This window comes from Musca autumnalis, unplaced genomic scaffold, assembly GCF_047663935.1.
Source record: "Musca autumnalis isolate F117 unplaced genomic scaffold, ASM4766393v1 scaffold_5, whole genome shotgun sequence".
NCBI classification, from domain to species: domain Eukaryota; kingdom Metazoa; phylum Arthropoda; class Insecta; order Diptera; family Muscidae; genus Musca; species Musca autumnalis.
The window spans coordinates 110102525-110118716 of NW_027412088.1; positions in this window are offsets into that span (position 1 = coordinate 110102525).

Consider the following 16192-nt stretch of genomic DNA (forward strand, 5'->3'; position numbering starts at 1 on the left):
TGAACGTATAGGTGGTATTTATCTTAATATATAAAAAAGAGGTTAGTGATGAGTGAGTGACTGACTGACATATCACACACAGACGAAACCGCTGTCGAACAGGAAGGCTAAGGCTGAGACCAACTTAGCACGCCTTCAAGCAATTCGCACTGGCATTTCATTTGTCGACACAACTCGTGGTAAAGCTCCCCCAGCTCCTACTGCTCGCCTCATTCAAATGCTAAAACAACCCCAGCTTTTAATGAGGACAATTTCCTTAAAATGGCCGAGATCTTCGGAAACGGATTTAATGAAAAATTCGCAAAAGCCAGGACTTTTGGACCAACTTTTCAAAAAATAGTGACTTCAGCCGGCCTTGATTCTGCATTATCGGCATAGTTGTTATTTACTGCCGGTCATGTTGAGTTCAATTAAATGTATATTTCTAAATGTTAACTCCTTGATCTCTGTTTCAAGGAGAAATTACTTAAAAAATTTCGTAGGGGAAAGGAAACAGGATGTAATTATGTTGGTTGAACATAATCTCTTCGCTTTTAATAATTTTAATTTAGACGGATATCAAACTTTTTGCCAGTATCGAGTGGGAGGTCGCGGACATGGGGGTGGTACCGCGGTATTAGTAAAATATGGTTATAGATGTGAGCTAATTGGTATTCAAACAGGTAATGTTGAAGCCTGCGCAGTAAAAGTTTGGAGAGAAATCGGTTCCTCCGTTACTTTTGTATCCCTTATTTACGACATAATGTAGATTTTCAGGTTTCAGATTTGGACGCCGTCTTCGACCTCTGTGAAGTTGGGGCAGTTTTAATAGGCGCAGATCTGAATGGAAAAGATCACCTTTGGGGTGGTTTAATAGTAGACACAAGAGGGAGACAGTTGGAGCGATACATAGTCGACCATCCTTTCATGGATGTCTGTACAGCGGTCGCTCCAACTAGACCCTCCGGAACTTCTCTTGGCTTATCACTTACAACTGGTGGTAGTGCCGCTTGGCTACATGATTATGAGTCGGACCACCGGGCTATCAAAATTGAGCTCGATCTTGGTCGAATACAAAAACGAAAAGTAAGTTATTTTTGCAATTTTGATGAGATAAATTTACAACGCTATAGAAGGAAATTAGATGACGGCTTAAATGACTGTTGTGTCCCAGCTAATAGAAATGTATAGACAGATGAAATTGACAATTGTATCGAAAATTTAGGAGTAGTATTTCGTAACGTGATCGAAGAAGAGGTACCCAAAATTAGGCACAGGCATAGGGCATTTGGGTGATCTCCCGCCCAGAATTATTCGATTTATGCAAGAGCGCAGGAGGCTCTGCCGAACCCTCCGCAGAACTGGAAGTCCGGAGAAGTACAATATCCTCAAAGCGAGTATCCGTAATCTTGATTGTATAATCGAGGATTGCAAACGCATCTTCGAGCAGGAATAATTTAAGGCATACCTTGAAGGCATTGAGGTAAATTGCAAAACGTTCAATAAAGTAAAAGTGTCTGCTGGCCTAGCAAAAAGAAAGCCAATAGGTGACTTGGTTGATGCAAGCGGCAATCGGATAGTTGACGATAGTCACAAAGCTGAAGTCTTGGGCAATCACGTGATGGGTGTGACGCAGTCTTCGGGCGGTCTTGTCAACCCCTGTCTCAGTAATTCTGTTTCTAGAGCCATTGAGGGTTTGGATGATCAGACACCCTGGGAATCTTTCAGGGCAGATGACACCATCATTGACAACATCGCCCAATGGAATGATAATGGTTTTGTTAGACCCGATACAATAGGAAACGCGTTGGCCCGCAAATCTTGTGGATCTTATCAAATTCCACAAGTGGCTTTGAAAATGCAGTTGAGGTACTATTTACCTTTATTACCATATTTTTTAACCATTGTCTGAATTTATGTTATTTCCGCTATTACGCTATTACGGTTGCGATTTTAACAAAGGGGCGAATTCGGAACAATTTGGGAGCTATCGGTTTTCGGTAAAATGTTTAAAATGGCCCTAAGGGAAAAGCTCATGATTATTGTTGAGGATAAACGGGTTATCAAAGATAATCAATTTGGATTCAAAGCCGGGCCCTAATGGCCTTTTCTTCTCATGTAGTGAAAGGTCTAGATCGTAGGTGTGGAACAATTGTTGTTAGCCTAGATCTAACTAAAGCTTTCGAATCGGTCTGGCAGAAAGGCTTGCTTTACAAACTCAACACATTCGGGTTTGGCGAATTGTTTTCAAAAGTCTGAAAAACCCCACAAAAAAACTATAACTGAATTTCTCATAATTATCAAAAATATAATGTTTTTTTTTGTTCAATATTTATTTTGAAAATTGTGAGAAATTCAGTTAAAGGGTTTTTGTGGGTTTTTTCAGACATAAAGCACTATAACTTAGCCATTTGTTAACCGATTTAAAAAAATAATAACTTGTTCCAAAGATATTATCGCCCCTTTAAAAGGAAAAAGGATCAATAGAAAAAAAGAAGATATGTCCGTTTAAATTTGAAAATGTAAGAAACCCAGATTTTCACTACTTTTACCGTTATAAAAAAATAAAACGAAGTGACCCAAACGAACTAAAGGCATTTTCGTTCTTCATGGATCCCAACACGATGGAATTTTGCATCAGAACGCTTGAATATTTTTCTGGTCAACTTTTGTAGCACAGTGCCATTTATCGAAATTTTCCGAAAAGTTTGCACCTTCTCAAGACCAAAACCGCCTGAAAAAGCGTTCCAATGCTTTTACGATGTATTAGAGAGTTCTTAACTACTATCTTGGCTACAATTTTTGTCTGTGTGTTGGCTCGAAAATCTCAATGGTTTGGCTGTTATTTGCCAAGATGTCAAAAAACGTAGATAAAAAACTTAAAGTCAAAATCGGGAGGCTCGATTTTCATCGAAGACATATGGTCCAGTAGACTTTTTTGCTCAGTTTAATCCCTGGAATTAGAAACGCCTAATCTGTATAATTTTTTGTTTGGTCTGTATAATTTTGTGTTTGAAAATCATGAAAAATTAACAGAATTTGTGTTTGGGCGAACACAGATTTCAAGATCTTAACCGATTTCAGTATAAATTGGCACTTTTATTTCTAGTTTGAATTCCGTGACGTTTTCCAAATCTCATCGAAATTGGGCGAAATTTTGGCGAACATATTGTTACGGAATTAGGTTGAACTTAATCCCGTGTAGACGTTCCCCGACACGATTTGTACCAATAATAAGCACACATCTTTACTCTATTCGGGTTCTTTTATTCATAACTAAACTCCCAGCCTCTCTTTTCCGTGCCCGTTTCTAGTCCCCTTGATCTAGGACAGCCAAGATCACCCATATACGTTAACGTGACTGCAACAACAACATACATATGTTCTCTTTATTCTCATCTGTCGTGGTTTAGCAAAGGAAAGACTCGCTCAGAGAGACTAATGCACAAAATATTTTGAGCATCACCGATCTAGAAGAGGGCCGACCAAGAAGAGGGCACACAAAATTCTTAATATTTGCAACTTTTGACAGTGTGTTAGTAACGTTGTATGCACGCATGCTGCAAAACAAAAACAAATCAAAACATGTGTGTGCTCTTTCGTTGCGTTCGGGTCGTGTGAATTGCCGAAAAACTTCGTAACTTTAACAATATCAAAGCACGACATTGATACAAACAGACCGGTGAGTGTTAACAACTAATGGGGCTGTGGTAGTAAATAAGGGAGAGCAGAAGGGGTTACAATGTCACAACGCAGAAGCATAATCGAATAGTCTAAATAAATTGAAAGAAAGAGTACAACAACAATAGCTAAGGAAACAGTGTACATAAAAACTACAATTTCATAATTGCAGTAAACTTCATACAGTTGTTGTTGCAAAAAAACTGAAAGCGTACAACAATAACAAGATCAAAGCAAACATAAAAAGTAGTGACTGATTTTTTTTAGAGGAATTCTTGTTGTATATTTGATGAAAATGAACTAAATGCTTAATGAAAATATACGTTAAAATTAAAATTCATAGATTAATAGAAATTCGTTTAAATTAACTTAAATTATGTCGAAATCGGGTGTACATTGTATCCATAATTGTCTGTACTCATATCAAATACTAAATACCAAATTTCAGTCATTTCGAAAAAATAATGTGACTAAAACCCAAGTGCTTAAATTGGGGGACGTTCATGGGGTCTATATCAAAACGTGGACCTATATCGACCATTTTATGCAGAAATGTTGTAAATCCTCAACGAAAGCTATATACAGAGTCTTACCAATTTCTGATAATGAGGCTAAAGATATGGGAGGAGGAAGGTATTCCACAAGACTGAAAGAATAAATTATAGTGAAACTTCTTAAAAAGGGTGTTTCCCCCTTCTTAAAAAGGGTGTGGCAACTGGAGAGGCATATCCTTACTGCCATCAATACTAAAAATTTTCAACAAAATCATTTTAAATAGAATAGCCGATCCATTAGAAAAATTGTTGCGATAAAACCAAGCTGTTTTCCGAGCAAGGAATTCATGCATCGACCACATATGTACAACAAGAATCATCATCAAACAACCCATAGAATATAATGCATGTCTATATTTAGCATTTGTGGACTATGAAAAAGCGTTCGATGCCCTAAACAGAAAATACATATGGAGCACACTTTTATCAAAAGGAATACCCAAGAAACTAGTGACACTTATAGAAAATAGTTATAATGGTACGACTTCAAGAGTGTTGCACAAAGGAGTCCTCAGCGAAGCATTTTTTACAACCAGCGGAGTACGACAAGGCTGCACATTATCACCGCTATTATTCGTCACAGTTCTTGCCGCAGTGTTTAAAAATCTAGATGGTGATCTGGTCTAAATTGGAATTTTTTCAACAAACTTGGAGATCTGGAGTATGCAGACGATGCCGTTCTACTTACAACCACATACTCAGATATGCAAAATAAGTTACTCAAACTATCACAGGAATCATTGGAAGTTGGTATAATAATAAACTGCGGCAAAACAAGAACCATGAGGATAAATGCCAATAATAATAGCCCGTTTATGATATATGGAGAAGCAATACGAAATGTGGACCGTTTTGAATATCTTAGTAGCATTTTATCAACAAAAGGAGGAGGAGGACGTTGATAACCGTATTAGAAACGTTTGCGTCGCTGAAAAACTTTTGGGCATCTGAGACATTAAATATAACAACAAAAATTAATATCTTCAATTTGTGTGTGAAATCTACGCTACTGTATGGATCCAAGACATGGCTTACCACAACCACGCTAACCAATAAACTTCAAGTATTTATAAACAGATGTCTTCGCAACATATTAAAAATATGGTGGCCACAAACTATATCTAACGAACGTCTCTGGAGTATAACAAATCAACAGAAAATAAAATCTGCAATACCCAAAGAAAGTATGGCTGGCTCGGCCACACCCTATGAAAAATGATATTTCCACTCAGCCCTCTATTGGAATCCCTAAGGACGACGCAATAGAAGCAGGCCGAAAACAACCTGGAGAAGAACACTAACAACTGAAACCAACTTATCAATCGGTTAATTAATATATATAGCAAATGATAGAAGTGAATGGAGAATCTTTGTAAATAGACTAAGTTTTTAATATGTTACACGATTGTAAACATGTCATAATAATAATGCGGCTAAAACCTTGAAAATATCGATGATCTTCGCATCCCTTCAAAGTCATACTCGACCATATGCCACTCTGTCTTCAAATGAAAATTCCATCAAATCAAAATGCGAGCATTAGAAGATCGTCTGATAGATTATATTGGAAAAACGAAGACAAATTAAAATACGTTCAAAACATTAGTATGACGTTAGGAGAACAAAATACAATCAATAACGTATCCGTTGATGAAATGATTCAACATATAGTAGAAACCATTAAACATTCGCAGACCAGAAAAAAAATCGTAAATTTTTTGAACCTAAGAAGCAGTGGTTCGTCTGGGCTTGTTACCGCTCAAGAACCAATATGCATAGAAATTTGAAAAACTACAGAACAAATAATACACAGCGCAACCGATTTTTATACTACTCTTCAAAGTATAAATTTCAGAAAATGTGTGAAGACACAGTAAAGAATGGTGGGAGCTGTGAAAAAAACTTGAAAATACATCCTATTAAAGCGAATGGAAATCTCAGTTCTGATGATTTAAAATCACATTTTGCTTCTCTTTTACAAAATCGTGATGATTCTGTAGAGATAAGCTGGTGTTTGCCGTATTTTGTGGACCCAATTTTAGATTCACCTCTGGAGTTTTGTGAATTGCATAATGTAATCAGAAAGCTAAAATCCAATAAATCTCCTGGTCAAGACGGGATTCCATATGAATTTTATAAATATGCGCCTGGGATCTTGTTACAAAAAATATTAGGTATTTTTAATCATAAATTTTTAAAAAAGAAGTTCCTTCATCATATTTAAAAAGGGTAATGCTAATGTCCCTGGGAACTATAGACGACTTTCATTAATTGATTCAATCTGCAAATCTTTAACACTATTTTATTAAACAGAATAACATATTGGTAGGAAACGAACAGTGTTCTAAATGAATTCCAGGTCGGTTTTATAAAGGAGTATTCAACAATTGATAACATTTTTAATTTTATGAGCATCGGCAATATAAAACAATTAAAAAATAAACATACTTATACATTCTTTGTTGACTTTTCTTCGGCATTTGATCTAATTCCGAGAAATAGTCTTTTCTACAAACTTTCTTCTCTAGGCAAGGTGTGGGATGGAAACACGTACTCTGATTATTTCAATGTTCAATGTTATTTCAAAGGAGTCAAGCAAGGTTGTATACTAAGTCCTGTTCTATTTTCACTATACCTAAATGATCTACCGTTGATTCTTCCTGGGGGTGTTAATGTTACAAACACGAACATAATCATTTAGCTATATGCAGGTGACATTGTTCTGCTGTCAGATTCGGCTACTGAACTACAGGATATGATAAATATACTACAGGACTATTGTTTGAAATTGAGCTTAAAAGTAAACCTGTCTAAGTCGAAAGTAATGGTTTTTAGATCTGGTACCAGAATATCGTCAAATATCAAGTTTTGTTATATGAATAAGGATATTGAAATTGTTAATACCTACAAATACCTTGGTGTTGATATTACATATAACCTCTCGCTTAAAAAACATTTAATGAATAAATTATCAACATCCAAAATGGCGATAAATTCTTGGTCGAAGTATATTACAAATTCAAAAATTTCTAAAGCAAATAAGCTAAAAATATTTCAATCATGTTCAAAATCAATAATGTGTTACGCTGCTCAGGTATAGGGTTATCAGAAGCATGACGATGTAGAAAAGTTGTTCCGATTTTTTTTTATAAAGAAAATGCTATACCTGCCCAGCAACACTCCGAACTACGTGTTGTATCTTGAAACAGGACTGAATACCCTGTTTGCCTCGACACTCAAAACACATTTTTGTTACATTAAAAAGTCTTACAATTACACCCAAATAAGCTTCCACGTATCTTAGCTGAATCCATCTTAGAACTGAAAATTTCATGGGCTAAAGAATGGACAGTTTTTTGGCAGAATTTAAATTATTTGCACACCCACAATAGTATGCCTTTAGCTACTATTGGAATGATGTAATTAATTGTTTAAATTCCAAAGAAAGAATTGAATTTGAACTGTCAGCTAGAAATTCTCAGTTCCATGATTTATACCCTCAGCTAGATTACAATATGATCCCAAAACTTATTGAAGATATTCCAACACGTGCAACCAGTCAAATAATAAAAGCAAGGAGTGGCTTACTCGATTTAAATGCGAAGTGTTTTAAAAGCAATATCGACGGAATATGATCTATGTGTAACACAGACGAGTCGGAAAATACATACATATCATTTCATTGCTTTTTGCCCAGTTTTTAAAACTTACAGAAAGAAATATTTTAACAAATTTATATTGGACGTAAACGAAGTAATAAGTATATTAAATGGCACGATCTCATAACACTATCCTCATATCTTGAAAACTGTATTAAGTATAGACAATTATTGTTAAATGATTTTAATATTTAATGTATACAACACACATATATGTATATTGGCACACAGCATTCTTGCTATGCCAAAAATAGATTGTGATTATGATATATTCTTACTCTTTTATACAAATTTGTACACATATAATTGTAATCTATTAAACTATTAATAAATAATAATAATAGTATAATATCCTCCATCTTGTTGTGGAGGGTATGATTAAGAAAATGTCAAAATTTCTTACAAAAAGCTTGATGTTTGCCAATAAAATTACTTTTACGGCTTCCTTTTTGGTAACTGATAAAGAAATCTTACTGGATCGACAGATAGAAAAATCTGGGTTAACATCTCAATAATTCGAGAAAATAAAAGATTGTGCTTTCGTGATGGACAAAACTAAATGCCCATTTCCAACATCTATATTTAATCTATCGGCGTCGCGCGTTGACTTTTATCCCCGACTGTACTCGCATTATGTTGTTAAGCTTGTGCTTTGCCCATGATCTCGCCATAAATTAAACATTTATTTTCTCCTGTAAATTCGTGCTAATATTCCCCCTTAAGGTTTCCTATTGTATTAAAAGTGAAGGTGTCATCGATAGGTGTGGTAAACCATGATCCCGTTTAACAATCAAATCAGGTTTTAGATAATTGCTGTGATGGTCGTGTGTAGGCTTTGCTATAACATTATTTTAATGATCATTTAATTAAAGTAGCGCAACATTGTTGCAGGATGCCACAAAAATAAGACACTCCTTTGAAGCCAAAACCGGTAGAACAGCGTGCAATAAGATTTTGTAATAACAACACAGTTCATGCAATTTTGATGCGTGCCTATTGTTAAAAGCGGCGATAACCACTTAAGTTTTATGATAAAGTAGTATGAATTAAGTTGGACTCTTAAATATTAACTATGTTAATTGTGTAGCATATAATCAATGCTAGTGCAAACCTCTTAACCCTAATCCTGAATTGATGAGGCAACATTACCTTAAAGATTTTAACTTGTAAACTGATGGATATATATTTAACATCTCCTGCACGAATTTACGATTTTTACTATTTTTTCCTTTATAAATTTGAAATGAAATTTTGAAGTAAATCTACACACTTGTGTTGTACTGTCTTCAGCAAAGTTGTAATTGAAGAATAAATTGTAAAAGGAAGAAATTATTGTAGTCGGATGGCGCCGATCATGCTATACCGTGCACCACTACTTTTGGTATAACCTTTCCGAGGATACAAATTTTGTAAAAAAAAGAAACGTGGAAGTATGTTGAACGAACAGTAGATCATCATACATGTTAAATAAGATATTAATAATAATTTTGGATCGAAGTTGTGTATAATTTAGATTAAAGTTAAAGGAAAAATCGTTATTTCAAACCTATGTTTGAGGGCGCCAACATTGACAGATACCCGCATAATACAGTGCCGCTCACTTGAATAGAACCCCCTACCAAATTTTTTTTGAACCTAAATTTTTTCCTATTTATACAAGATATGAAGTGTTGACGTTTTTATATTTTGTTTCATGTGTTTGGAGTAAAACATTAAACAATAATACATTCACTTGTATTCAAATCCTATTTTTATAAGAATTATACCACGAAAGCAAAATAAAGTCAAAAATTCAAGTAAAAAATTTGGCCCTTTCAAACTTGGATATACAGAAAAATTTTATTAGAATATCGATATATATTCACTCTATATTGAAAACTAGTGGACCCGGCGAACTTCGTCTCGCAGACGCATATTAGAATTGAAGATTTGAGATCAAACATTTATTCTATGATATTGAAATCACCTTGCATAGTCCAAATGCATATTGCTATGAATTCTTTGAATTTAAATATTTAGGACGATGTTGAATGTTTGAAGTACTAAGTGGTACTTCGAGTATATTGTGCGTATGAAATCAATGTAATATCTTCTAGTCCTCACACATTTATTTAAGAATCGTGATCCTTCACTCTGATAATGCAGTGATTGCTGACAAAGCTGTACCAAAGCCAATCTGGTGTGTGGGAAATTTCAAGTGGGGGTTACAGTATTCGGTTATTAGCTCAGCAAAAATTCGGATCCGTTAGTCATTACGTAACGCATTACAAAGTAATGTAAACAAGCTTCTTTTCGCATTACAAGTAATCTGAAAAGTAATGGGTTACTTCTTAAAAAATTTACAAGGCAAATCTACTTACTAATGAGGACGGTGGCAGAGTGTGTGTGTGTCCGACTATAAATCCTAAGGTTGTGTGTTCAACGCTCACCGTCGGCACGCGAGTTTTTGTTGATTAAAAAATAAGAGTTCGTGGTGCACATGTGCACTGCACATTTGAGTTCTTAAGAAACCCTTAATATTCTTGTGCGTGGCACAGTGTGTAGAGTCTTTGGCTAGAAATCTGAGGGTTCGTGGGTTTAATTCGGGCAGACAGCGAAATAAAATAAAATAAAATAAAATAAAATAAAAGTAAGAAGTGTGATGAAATTAAAAACAAATTCTCTACATCAACTGTTCTAAAAATAGATTTTTTTTCACCTTACTTTTCAACTTCTAGTGGCCACAGAATAACTAGTTATTCTAGTGGTCATAAAATAACAAGAAACTGAGTGCGACATGCCCTTGTAAAAATAATGGGGAAGAAAGGGGGTTTGTGAGTAGTTACGGCTGCCAAAAATCCCTTACAAAACCCATGATTTTGGGAGGACTTTTTTTGATGGGAGATAATAATCTTTAAACTGTTTTGGGTTCTGAAGCCAAACATTGTTTTGGAGCTTTTTTAGATCCCTTTATATGTAACCTTAACCGAAGGTAATGGGTCCCCTATAGGTTGGGCTATACTTCCCAAGATTAGTAATAAAGCTTCGAAATTTTATAGAGACCTTTGGTTTACTTAAAGAGACACTGGTACAAATAATGGGTCATGTCGGTCGACTCTTTGGTATACGAGGGCGCTTCGGAAACTTCTTAGCCTATCAATGAAAGAGAATAGTTAGTTTTTCAAAAATATTTTTATTTTTCAATATAATCTCCTGAAACTTCAATACACTTAGACCATCGCTTTTCTAGCAATTCTATCCCTTGATTAAAATAGTTTTCCTCAAGGTCTTCAAAATAGTGGTTTACAACTGTAATTGCATCTTCATTTGAGGTAAAACGCTTGCCAGCAAGGAATTTTTTAGATTTGGGAACAAGTAAAATTCACTGGGAGCTAAATCAGGAGAATAAGGTCGGAGGTCAAGCAACTCGTACTTTAATTCGTTGATTTTAGCCATTGTTAAAACACTCTTGTGCGCTGGTGCGTTGTCTTGATGAAAAATTATTTTTTGTGTTGTAAGCCAGGACGTTTTTCTCGAATTTGTACATTTAATTGATCCAAAAGGTTGCAATAGTACTCTGAATTTATTGTTTTACCCTTTTGCAGATAGTCAATCAATAAAATACCTTTGAAGTCCCAAAAAACCGTTGCCATAACCTTACCAGCCGATTGAATTGTTTTTGTCTTCTTTGGGGCACTTCCTCCAGCTTCAGTCCATTGTTTGGATTGTTCTTTTGTCTCTGGAGTATAGTGGTGGATCCATGTCTCATCAACAGTTATGAAACGACGCTTAAAATCCATTTTATTTCGCTTAAAACGATCCAAACAAGCTTGAGAAATGTTCATTCTTATGCGTTTTTTATCACTGTTAACAAATGCGGCACCCATCTTGCAGAAAGCTTTTTCATCTGTAGTTCTTCATGCAAAATTAAATGGACTCGATCAATTGAGATGCCCATGATATTAGCAATTTCACGCACTTTTATTCGTCGATCATTTAATACCATATCATGCACTTTGGCTACAATTTCTGTTGTTGTTGCTGTTTTTGGACGTCCACTACGTGGTTCATCTTCAATGCTTGTACGACCACGTTTAAATTCAGCAACCCAATTTTTTACTGTTGCATATTAAGGGGCACTTTCACCTAACACATTCACCATATCATTATGAATTTCTTGTCCCGATAAACCTTTTTTATGTAAATAGTTAATGACAGTACGCATTTCTAATTTTTCCATTGTAAAAAAATTGCGGATGCGTCTTTTTTGAACACCTGTTTCTATATGAAGGAGTTGCCAGATCGAAACAAAATTTAACATGTGTTCATAACAGAGATGGAAGTTTCCAAAACACTTAACTTTTTTCTGTTTATACCGCGTTTTTTGTGCTAGGCTAAGAAGTTTCCGAACTGCCCTCGTAGCTCCAAATAAGTGTATTGCGAGCATTTTTTACGTTTTGCCATATTTTATAAATAATTTACGTTCTTAGGTATTTGGGTCTTCAGACCTTATACCATCACCTGCATTTGGAATTTAGCAGATACCATACCAAATCGGTTCGAAACATGGTCGTTTGTACCAATGACTCTATATGTAGTAAAAAAGATTCTATCAAATTTTAAAGCTTTATCTTTAATCTGGCGAAGCATAGCACTATCTGTTGGAGACCAATTTTGCCGAAAATGTTGGGCGAAGCTCCACGTTTCGGCATAGCACCCATAGAACGACACCGCCCGAAAGCGGTATTTTTGGAGTTGAGCTTCAATCACTGCGTTGTGGGTATTCTTGATCACCTATATACCATTTATTGCGCTAATTTCGAATTTTCAGACTGTATCTTTTTAATTTCCTTTAAATAATTTCAATGCGAATTAAATTGATTGTCGTAAGTAAAACATTTTAGAACTTTCAAATATTGATAAAACTAAAACATAAAATGTCACAATTTGTGCATATTAGGAAAAAAATTAAAAAAAATTGTTTGACGCTACATGAACGATTTTTGGTACATGGATTGAGGAAAAATTCCCATTCTCAAATCTGTTCGAGATACTAATTTTGGATATTGCGTTATGGCGAAAAAATCTTATAAAAACGCTATTCATTATATCGAGAAACATTGTTAATTTATGGCTTCCTACTATATGTTTACTGAGGTCCAATAACTTTAGTGAAAAGTTGTAAATTTTCGCGGAAATTAGGAAATAATTCAAGACAATTGGTAGTTTGCAACTTGTTTTCATAAAATTCAAGCTGTTTATGCATCCGAAAAATATATAAAATCGCGAAGATTCAAATGAAAGTAAAAACTATAAAACTCGGTTTAGTGGTTTGCATATTATAGCAAAAACAAAACAAATAAATTGAGGAAATTTATAAAATTTTTGTAAGAGAAAATATTTATTAAATTTTATTTTGTGAGTTAGTTGAAGAAAATGTAGTACAAATAGGTCGAAGTTATTCTTCTTATTGCAGGATTTACTTTGGCCGCTAAGATGTAGCATCGCCTGCAGCGTAGTGTGCAAAAAATGGTATAACGCTTATAATTTGCACAAAGTGCATACACTTTTTATGCGCATCTAAACCTATTTCGATAAAATCCATCAAGAACCGTGGATGTAGCATCCCACACTATTTTTGGGATAAATCGGATACAGCTCCCATGCCACTAAATTTTTTAAGCCACTGTTTTCGCAAAAACGCGAGTGATGTGTCAGTTTCTTCATTGAAAAGGAAACGATCGACAGAAAACGCGACTAAATCCGCGATATTTCCAAAAACATTTTTCGCACATTTTTCAGTTTTTGCAGTTGCTGTTTTCGCCATTCTAGTGGATGGATTTTCACGATTTATGATTTGTATGATCCGGACCGTCAAAAACTAAAATATCTTGGGGTCCCAGCACAATCAAACGGATATTGTAAATACTGTACACCAAAAATAGGGTTTTTCGAAAAAATATCGCACTGAATTTTGGCCTTTGGCAGTGGATTACTCTGATGGTCAATATACATATCAAATTATGCTTAAGGGGGATGCAGTGGAAATTTTGAAATGTGATACATTAGAAGTGTAATCTTCATTTTTTTTTCTTCTACTTTCACTTTGGACAGATATCCGTTATTTAAACGGTTTAACCGTCAATCGACTAACAACGTAAAAAACTCTTTTGCTTCAACATGTTTTTACCATTTACGTGTTTTTATTCATTTACATAATTTTTATTCATTTCGTCATATACGAGTTTACTTTTCGCTAAAAATTTGAAAAAGGTGGAAATTAGCAAGTCGGCTACAAAAGCCTGCAACGAAATGTGAGGAAACAATTAACTTTCTTCAAAATATCTTTTTGCAAATTTTAGCGGATTCTTCGCAATATCTCAAAATTAAAATACGTCAGATCCTTCCTTGGATAAATACGACCATTTTAAGACAAACAGTACTAAATTTGGTATAGTTGGGATTTGGCTGATTGGATAGAGCTGAAAACTTGAAATTTGGAATTAAAATGGAGTCTGAATTTTTGAATTTTGATTACTGTTGGAATGAGACTTGCGGTTGGTATATATGATTTAAGGTTATACCCAGGTGTACGAAAAGTACTAAATTTGTTACAATTTTTTATTGCATGAACGATGATATAAGGAGTTTTTTTAAATGCGTACAAATTCTGAAATTGATATGAGGGTGACTGAGTGCTGAAATGGTATTGGAAATACCATAAAGCCACTACTACTAAATGGTACTAAATTGGTCTTGGGTTTATTTTTTACAAGAATGTTTTACCTTCTGAGTACAGAAAGCCCTTAATTAAATAATAATAATTGTTCCACAAACATCCCATACGGGACAAGGGAGACTTCTCTCATATCAATGAGCGCACCCCGATTCATATTAGCTCAATGATATGGGACCTACAGTTTATCGCCGAGTCCGAACTGCATGTCCTAAGATACCACTTGTGGAGAAGTTTTACATGGCTGAAATACTCAGGAAATGTCGCCAACATTACCGAGGGGTATTTTACCACCGTAGAAATTTCTTGATGTTGCCTGGTCGGGGAATCGAACACACGACCTTCAGTGTGCAAGGCGGGTGTGCATACCATTGCAACGCGGTGGCACCCAATTAAAATGTCTCAAAAAATGTGTCTCGCTGTTGATACACTCCGTTGCATTTCAAAAGCACATTTACAATTTTTATTTGTTACTTCATTTTAGTTGACATTAGTTGAATATCCTGGGATACGTTTGTATATCTTGTTTCGTACACTTATGAAGTATCTTTCCACAAAAAGTGTTGCTTCCATAAAGCCCGTTATATTTTTTTCATAATTATACCCTCAGCATTTATGCTAACGAGGGTATATACACTTTCATACGGACAAAACGTGCCTCATCGAAATAATGGTTTTAGACCCCAAGTATGTTTGGACGAAATGTGTTCCAGACTATTTGGAGTCGATTTAGCAATGCCCGTCCGTCTGTCTGGCTGTTGCGCACGATAGCTCTCGAACGGATCAACCGATTCGGTCCAAAATTTGGCTTTCGTAATATTTTGTTCAAACTTAGTTAAAGTTCGAAGATGGGTTATATCGGTCCACTCCTTCCGGTATCTCCCCACAAAAGCAGAGTTGTGCCAAAGGAACTATATAGTTCACTTCGCAGTTCCAATGGCCCACATTTTTTCTGTGAACAAACTGCGTATACTTAATATCACACGTTATATTTCATGATGTTACTCATACGTTTTGGAACTAGTACAAGGAACTAGATTACCCAACTCTACACAAAAGTTCGGAAAATTTGTGCGCACGATAACTCTTAAAGGAAGTAACCGATTTGGTCCATAATGCACATCGTGAAATTTCTACCAGACTTAAATGACGTTCCAATATGGACTCAACCGGTAAACTCCTTCGGAAAAGTTCAGTTTAGGTCCTGCTGTCTAATCGCCTTGGTTTTTGTTGTAGCAACTTGTAGTCACTGTCCCCCATACGAAGGTACAAGTTTCATCAGGGGCAAGTCCATACTTCCTGAGAAAATAGCCTGAATGTTGAAAAAATCCCTATGACAACATGTGTAGTGGTTGGAGCGCAACATAATTCTCGAACGGATATGGCGATTCCGTCTAAAACATGAACTTTTACTGAAATTTGGGTACAGTTCTTCGTGAAACTTCAAATTCCTATGACTTCTATTCCATAATGGGGTAATGTTTTGCTTTCCTAAGTTGCAATATGTTTACTATCGAATCCCATATAGAAATTAACGATCGGTGACAACAAAAAATGGGGGTTTTAGTTTTCTGGGGTTCGATTTCTGAACCACTGTGCGACGG